Source organism: Chlamydotis macqueenii, chromosome Z (assembly GCF_036417535.1).
Source record: "Chlamydotis macqueenii isolate bChlMac1 chromosome Z, bChlMac1.mat, whole genome shotgun sequence".
Lineage (NCBI taxonomy): Eukaryota > Metazoa > Chordata > Aves > Otidiformes > Otididae > Chlamydotis > Chlamydotis macqueenii.
In genome coordinates this window covers 24,163,088-24,172,242 of record NC_141593.1, presented here as the reverse complement: position 1 = coordinate 24,172,242, position 9,155 = coordinate 24,163,088, and positions in this window count along the sequence as shown.

Genomic DNA, 9,155 nt, shown 5'->3' with positions numbered 1-9,155 from the left:
CATGTCCTGAAATGCCACGTCTACATGTTCTTTGAACACCTCCAAGGATGGTGACTCCACCACTTCCCTGGGCAGCCTGTTCCAGTGCTTGACCACTCTTTCAGTAAAGAAGTGTTTCTTAATGTCCAACCTAAACCTCCCCTGCCACAACTTGAGGCCATTTCCTCTTATCCTATCACTAGTTACTTGGGAGAAGAGACCAACACCTACCTCCCTACAACCTCCTTTCAGGTAGCTGTAGAGAGCAATGAGGTCTACCCTCAGCCTCCTCTTCTGCAGACTAAACAATCCCAGTTCCCTCAGCTGCTCCTCATAAGACTTGTTCCCCAGACCCCTTCTCTGGATATGCTCCAGCAACTCAACGTCCTTCTTGTACTGAGTGGCTCAAAACTGCACACAGTATTCAAGGTGCAGCCTCACCAGTGCTTGAGTACAGGGACATGATCACTTCCCTACTCCTGCTGGCCACACTGTTCCTGATACAAGCCAGGATGCTGTTGGCCTTCTTGGCCACCTGGGCACACTGCTGGCTCATGTTCAGCCAGCTGTCTACCAGCATCCCCAGGTCCCTTTCTGCCGGGCAGCTTTCCAGCCACTCTTCCCCAAGCCTGTAGCGTTGCACGGGGTTGTTGTGACCAAAGTGCAGGACCTGGCACTTGGCCTTGTTGAACCTCATACAGTTACCTCAGCCCATTGGTCCAGCCTGTCCAGATCCCTTTGCAGAGCCTTCCTACCCTTGGGCAGATTGACACTCCTGGCCAACTTGGTGTCATCTGCAAACTGACTGAGGGACCACTCAATCCCCTCATCCAGATCATTGACAAAGACATTAAACAGAACTGGCCCCAGCACTGAGTCCTGAGGAACACCACTTGCACCAGCCACCAACTGAATTTAACTCCATTCACTGTAACTCTTTGGGCTCAGCCATCCAACCAGTTTTTAACTCACTGTAGGGTACACCTGTCCAAGCCATGAGCCGGCAGCTTCTCTAGGAGAATGCTGGTCTCTCACTTACGCACTTATTCCTCAAAATTTGGAGGAACATGGTATTTTTAAGGGGTATTGATGCACACACATGCACACACATTGACTGAATAACAGGAATTCTTTAGGAAACATTTAATGCAGAATTCCTGCCTTTCTGCCAGCTCCCTCTAAGAAGCTAGATGATTCTCTAGCAAAATGATGAGATTCATCTAACAGACTAACACTAAGAGAATTACTTTTTCACACTAATAGCTGTAACATTTGTTTTACTATTTATGTTCCAAATATGCCAAAATCAGCATGTTATACTGCTATCTTGGCTAATATTAGACAAACAAATTTCACTTAATTCCCAACCTGCTTGTTGCACACATGATAGCAAACTAACGTGGTTACATTTCTTAAAAAGGTCCTGCTGCAAAGTAAATACTTTGTATAAGCGGACAGTCTAGAATTTTACTTAAAGCATTAAATGGCTAGAAAAGAAACATCCCTTTATATAATGCAAACCACAGAGCTACATGAAGAGCAAAGAACCATGAAGTGATAAACCGTCTTTTATATAAGGTATTTTCAGATGATGAATATCCCAAAAATTTACACATAAAACTGCGGCATTTTCTGCCTAATAATTTTAGTGACACTATTAAGATGCTAATTGGCTACCTTTAGAGTATATTTGTATTTTAATTGCAATTCACTTAAAAAGTCACAATGCACCAAACTTCTACCCAGCACTCAAATGTGTTCAATATTCAAACATGAGTATGTGTAAGAAGAGCCAGGCTTTCCCTGACCTCTCAACATTTCCCAAGCACCTGCCCCAAGATACACAGGAATTAACATAGTTTAATGTCATTTTCCTAATACATCCCTGCACAGACTAGAGGCCTGGAAGCCAGCATACTTCAGAGTCTGGAAATGCCTGTTTTGATATGTAATAAAAGAAAGGGAATAGAGGATCCAATAATACAAAAGAAATAGAAGAATCTTATAATTAAAAAACACAGAAGTATCCTCTGTCAGATGGTTACATATTGAGATACTGTATTTTATTTTAGGTAAATACATGCACTCTGCTCTTGAAATGCAACAATGTGCTTATTAGGCTTCTTCCATCAGACAACCACAGCTTCAATACTCAAATCGGTTGAGGACCTCTTAGATACAACTATTTGGAAGCCTCTTTTCTTTACAGAATATTTTTAAATAAGCATTTTCATCAAAACGGTAGCATTCTGATAAAAAATAATTATAACTAAAGTTTACTAAAACTAAACTAGCTTTAGGAAAGAAAGAAGGCCTATATGCAAGACAAAATATTTACATGAGATACAGAATTCTAGAACTACTAACAGAGAGACTTACTACTTCAGTTGTTTGGAAAACAGTAGCTAAAACCAGAAACAATAACATTACACAGAAGAAAAAGACATGGACATTTCTTATCATACATACAACTTGTTTTAATTATAAAGCCATTTAGGACAGTTGAGTGGGGACACAGAAGCTCATTGGAAGCAGAAATTAAGATTTCATTATGTGCTTATGACTTCATGTTATTCATACAATATACATAATAAAATTGGGAAGGATTATAAGAAATAAAGCTTTTTTTTTCAGCAATGAGGATATGAATTAAAATACTGTAAGTCACAGATGCAGTGTTGTGGCTTAAAACAGTAAAGGATGACAGATGACTTCTAAAAGGTACAGATAATAAATTTAGATATTTTGGCACTAATGTTCCAAAGAAGAAGGACCTGTTTCAATGAAATATGGAATGGCAATTACTTACTCTAATATAAGTGTGAAAATATCATTACCGGTGAAATGACCTAATGAATTCCAAGGCTTTAAACAAAGAGTTGGACTTCAGTATCTCTTTTTCCTGAATCTCTCTTAATCTACAGAATAACCACAGAATCATAGCATAGTTTGGGTTGGAAGGGACCTTTAAAGTCCAACCCCCCTGCAAGGAGCAGGGACATCTCCAAGCAGATCAGGTTGCTCAGAGCCCCATCCAAACTGGCCTTGAATGTTTCCAGTGATGGGGCATCCACCACCTCTCTGGGCAACCTGCTCCAGTGTTTCATCACCCTCATTGTAAAAAAATTTTTCCTGATGTCTAGTCTAAATCTATTCTCTTTATTTTAAAACCATTATCCCTTGTCCTATCCGTACAGGCTCTGCTAAAAAGTTTCTCCCTACCTGTCTTATAAGCCCCCTTTAGGTACCGGAAGACCGCTACAAGGTCTTCCCGGAGCCTTCTCTTCTCCAGGATGAACAATCCCAACTCTCTGAGCCTGTCCCCACAGGAGGGGTGCTCCGGCCCTCTGATCATCTTTGTGGCCTCTCTGGACTTGCTCCAACAACTCCATGTACTTCTTATGTTGGAGGCAGTACTCCAGGTGGGGTCTCACCAGAGCAGAATACACCTGCTGGCCTCCCTTGACCTGCTGGCCATGCTTCTTTTGATACAGCCCAGGATATGATTGGCCTTCTGGGCTGTGAGTACACATTGACGGCTCATGTCCAGCTTTTCATCCACTAGTACTCCCAAGTCCTTCTAGTCAGGGCTGCACTCAGTCCATTCATCCCCCAGCCTGTATTGATACCAAGGGTTGCCCAGCCCAGCTGCAGGACCTTGCACTTGAGGTTCTCATGGGTCCACTTCTTGAACTTGTCCAGGTCCCTCAGGCACGTGGACTGCACCACTCAGCTTGGCATCATCTGCAAACTTGCTGAGGGTGCACTCAATCCCACTGTCTATGTCATTGATGAGGATATTAAACAGTACTGGTCCCAGTACAGCCCCTTGAGGGACACCACTTGTCTCTGACCTCTATCTGGACATTGACCCATCCAACCAATTCCTCATCTACCAAACAGTCCACTCATTCAATCCATGTCTCTCCAATTTAGAGAGAAGAATGTTGTGAGGAAACGTGTCAAAGGCCTTAGAGAAGTCCAGGTAGGCGACACACGTAGCTCTTCCCTTGTCCACTGGGCTAGTCACTCCATCATAGAAGGCCACTAGGTTTGTCAGGCAGGACTTGCCCTTGCTGAATCTTAATTCACCTTAATATATTAAAGAACTAAAAAAAAAAAAAATAAAAAATAATAAAACACCTAAATGATAAATTGTCAGTTAACATACAAAAGAGCAACTGAAACAATGCTGCAGCAGGACAAACTGGGGCAGTGCTACCAGAGAATTCCTGGAGGAAATGCTTCTTCAGAAACACAGATACAACAGAACTGACTGACTTCAATCCTACAATGTAGCTCAGCCCAAAACCTTCAGTATAAGAATTCTGGCAAGCCTGAAACAGCTTCTGGAATTTAAAAGCACAAATGGCACTATATGGCATTTTGGGCAGTACGGAATTTGCCAATATAAATATAATATAAAGATACATACACACACACATTTACGTATACAGAGAAAGTGAGAGAGAAGAGAGATGTTTTCACTCCAACTCAAAAATTTCACAAGTCTTGAAACAAGACGAAATATTGATTTATGGCATACAACCTTAGATAACATTAAATTTATAATAGATGTATTTAAAGACAACTATCTGTGATAGGAATTTTTAAAAGCAGTCCTTTATAAAAAACACCTTATAAAGCAAGCTGATAAAGCTATTTACCTTATGAAATTTCATACAGAAATCTGAAACACGCAACAGCAATGTATTACTTCAAGGCTACGCTTTTAACAGACAAAATTCAGAGTCTGTAAATGTATTAACTGTAGATTGCAAATATGAACCAACAGCAAAAGATCAGAATGACCTAATGCAGATCACAACTGTTATCTCAAAATTAACTAGATAGCACAAGTTCAGAACTGTCTGTTTCATGGAACACTTTAATCTTTATATAATTAGATAGTACTGTTATCCCAGATACCAATGTGAAATGTAAAATTACACAGGCCCTACTTTTTACAGGATGTGATGGAGAAGGGAGAGCTCATGTACAGCTGCAAAACTGACATGGAAATGAATTTTGCAACAGCATTCTGGGAAGATGTGAGCAGTGAAAAAAGAATTAGTTTGGGAAAGGTTTTTACAGTACATGAGATATGAGAGGATGAAAGCCTTGCTGAAGGTTTTTAGCTGCTGAGGCAGATAAAAAGAGGGGCCAGTATGATTGTGTATTGCTAGCATTTTTACTTCACTTTAAATTATGTTTCATTGCAAATGCTTGGCAGAACCACTGACCAAGATTATCTTTTGGATGGGTCATATAGGTGAAACCACATCACTTTTTAACTTTTCTCTGAGGGTTACTAAGTGGTTGGAGTCCTCATTCTTGTGTTGCACTTTTCACATAAAGGTTCATCTGAATTAAATACCAAATATGTTGTTATTTTCCTTACTGCATTTTCTCAGCATTTCTACAATGCTCCAATAAATGCCCTTCCACAAAAGTAGGAACAGTATTGTCTAGTTGCTAAATATTTCTCAAATGTTAAGTGCATCTCGCAGTAAGGACATGGGCATGAAGCAGAAAATATACAGCTTCTTTATTCTGTTACTATGAATATTGCAAATTGAAGAAGAAATATTTCACAATGCAATTACACTTTCGGATAGAAATTCTGCAAAATCAGCATTCTTGATTCAAAATTTTGCTCTTTGTGTTCTGTGTCACATTTGGGTTCTACATTATTCAAATTTTCACTGATTGTAAATATAGATTTTTTTTCAGATTCATATAGCATCAAAAAAATCAAGTAATTTTGAGTTATAGTCACAGTGTATATCAAAAATTAGAAACTCCTTTGAGGCTAAGAGTATGCTTCTCTATACATTTTTTAAAAGCTAAAAACATAGCAAAATTCTCCATTCTTTGAAATCTGGTCTAAGTTTGGAAAGCAGAAGAGCAATAAATATAGAACCCTTTTATTACTATTTTTGCAAAGTCACATTTCACAGCAGGTCCAGACTTTACAGTGCCTCTACCGAAAGTTTTAAATATCCTGTAGGATGGTACATTTGTACAGTGTGAATGGGAGCCTGTTTGTAAAGTAATGGAGTTGCACACCCACCAACACTAGCAAGAAGTTTAATTCTTTCCTTTGCTATTTATTTTTGTGGATGGAATTGGAAGGAAGAGAGGGAATAAATATTGAGAAAAGTGTTGAAGGCAGATTTATAAGGATAAGTAGTATGTGATAGACATTTTGTAATTACTACTTGCACAAAAAATGAAAGAACATTTGCTTATTTACAAAAAAACCTCACTGAACTACTCCATGCATGATACTGGTTATTAGCTGGTTCATCTTTAACATAATATAGGCAAGGACCATTCTTCTCAGTGAAAGCAAGCAATTACTTTCACAAACTCTTACTTGTGTAATGAGTTTCATCTATACTCTTAAATTAATGTCCAGCATATAACCATACTCTTTCCTCAGAGTCAAGGTGCTAAGAATTCAGCTGTCACCTGCTATTTTTTGAACAGTATTTCCTCTGAGGCATTTTATGAACTCCCATGGGATTTGTTGCTTGTATATTTAGGTCTTAATTCCATATTTTTTCCCAACAGTACTTTACAATTGATGACTAATATCTATCTTCTTTCTCAGATCTCTACAGAGTTATTCTACCCTGAAAACCAGAAAAATAAAAGTCTTTTTGAGAAAAAAAAAAAACAAAACAAAAACAACACACACCTGCTTGAGGGAACCAAAGAAATTCAGTAAATAGAGATTACAGTTATTAAACATTGTGAAAAACAGGTGTCAAGGTTGTCTGCTATCAAGTTTCCTTTCCTAAAACCTCCCTGAGACCAAGATAGGCCAAAACATACTGCTAAAACTGAGATGGAGATGTCTTTTCTGTATCTTGTTTGCTCCCTCTTTGGAAGGTATTTTAACAATTTTAAATGTGCCTCAAGTGACCCGGCAAGATCTAGTGCACTGACAGTATGACACCAATAGCTTATCCTGGAAGCAAAGATGCCAGGCCAGCCTCGATAGTGCTGGAAGCCTGGGCTAGGCAATGGGGTCTCTGGGCTGATCAGCTGCTGACCTGCCCTCAAGTTTTGTCAGCAGGGCTTGGGATAGGGACAGCTAGTTGTTCCACGCCAGAGGGGATCCTGGTGCTCTGGCAGTGTGTAAGGACCTGGCTGGGGTGGAAAAAGAATGACCCAAAGCAATAGTAATAGGTGCCCCCATTGTCACTTAAGTGTCAAAGCCAGAACATCCATCATTAATATAACAACCTTATCAATGCTTATCAAGTAGTATGCAATAATATAACAATTGCATTTGTTTAACAAGGTAGTATACTAAGTTTCAAAGGGAGCTTATTTACACCGATGGGATCATATACCTTCTGGTGACTTTTTTTTTAATTGAGAGTGAAAGTGACATCTCATCTATCAAACCAGAAAAACACCAAATGCTAACAAAAAAAAAATTGAAAAGAGACACAGGTTTTCAAAGCAAATGTGTTTGAGAACTAAAATAATAGTTTTATTATCCCATCTTTTGCTGCCACTTAGAGTACCTAAACCATACTGCTAGTCTGTAGGCATTGATAGTCTAGGGTATTGATAGTACACTAGTAGAAGAAAAGTTAATTCTTCATTTCTACTAAAAATGCCCATGAGACTTTCCAAAGGGTAGTATCTAGCACATTGTAATTCCTGGTTATGAGCTGCACTCCAGCACTTTCAGTGGCTGGAAAGGTTTACATGTATTTCAGAGTTCTATTACAGATTAATAAATTAGTCTTTACTAAAGGCCAGATCGAATTTTCTAAGGTGAAAAACTTGATTTGGATTGATTCACAGTATTCTAAGGGTACACACATACCTCTGATTTTTTTTCTTTTGGTAAGCATACAATTTTTGGTGGGAGCAGAGCACTCTACATGCACTACAGCTCTACTACACAGTAATAATGGCATCATACAATATTTGAAATGGTTTGGCAATCCAGTTTAACAGAGCGGCACCAAGTATATACTCTATATATACACTCTTTATTCCACATTGGCATAGCTTAGCCCCGCTTGGGACCAAGCCACACAGTCTTTCACTCACTCCTCCCCAACCTCCGAGGGAACAGGGAGAGATAATATCACAAAAAGTTTGAAGTTTGAGAGAAGGACAGGGAGAGATCATTGAAGTTACCATTATGGGCACAACAGACTCAACTTGGGGAAAACTATTCGTTTATTACTAAAACCAAAGAAGGATAATGTGGAAGAGAACAAAACAACTTCCCCCCACCCCTCCTTGTTCCTGGGCTTCATTTCAATTTTCTCTACCTCTTTCCCTCCCTGAGCAGCACAAGAGAGAAGAGGGAATGGGGGTTACGGTCAGTTCATCACTTGTTGCTTTATGCCACTCCTTTCTCTTCGAGGAAGAACTCCTCACATTCCTCCCCTGCTCCAGCATGGGGTCCCTCCCACAGGCTACAGTCCTTCATGAACTGCTCCAGCCATGGGTCATTTTTCCACAGGGTGCAGTCCCTCAGGAACCAGCTGGCCCTCCACAGGCCACAGCCTCCTTCAGGCACCCGCCTGCCCCTGCGTGGGGTCCTCCCTGGGCTGCAGGGGGATCTCTGCCCCTCCGTGGGCCTCCATGGGCTGCAGGGGCACAGCCGGCCTCACCATGGGCTGCACCAGGGGCTGCAGGGGAATCCCTGCCCAGAGCAGCATTACTGCTCCCCCTCCTTCTTTGCTGACCTTGGCATCCACAGCTGTTCCTCTCACAAGAAATTCTTCACAATCAGCTCAGCCAGACGCGTCTCAGGTTCTCTTCACATCTCATCTCCTCTCCACTTCTTCCAGCCAGGCCGGGCCAAGTCGGGCCCAGACATCTGCCTGGCAGGAGGCCAGAGGGTGAGGGCCACGAGGCCCACAAGGCTCGCGCCTCCCCCTCTCTGCCCCGCTTCAGCTTCTTCACATCTTTTCTACTTTTTTTTTTCTTTTTCCCCTTCTCAAATATGTTATCGCAGAGGCATTATCAGGGAACATTCTGCCACCAATTGGCTCGGCCTTGGCCAGCTGCGGGTCCACCCTACGCCTGGCTGAGTCCACTGGACAAAGGGGAAACAACTTCTAGAAGCTTCTTACAGAAGCTGCCACTGTGGCCCCCCCTCACCAAATAAAATCAACACACACATAAACGTTAAC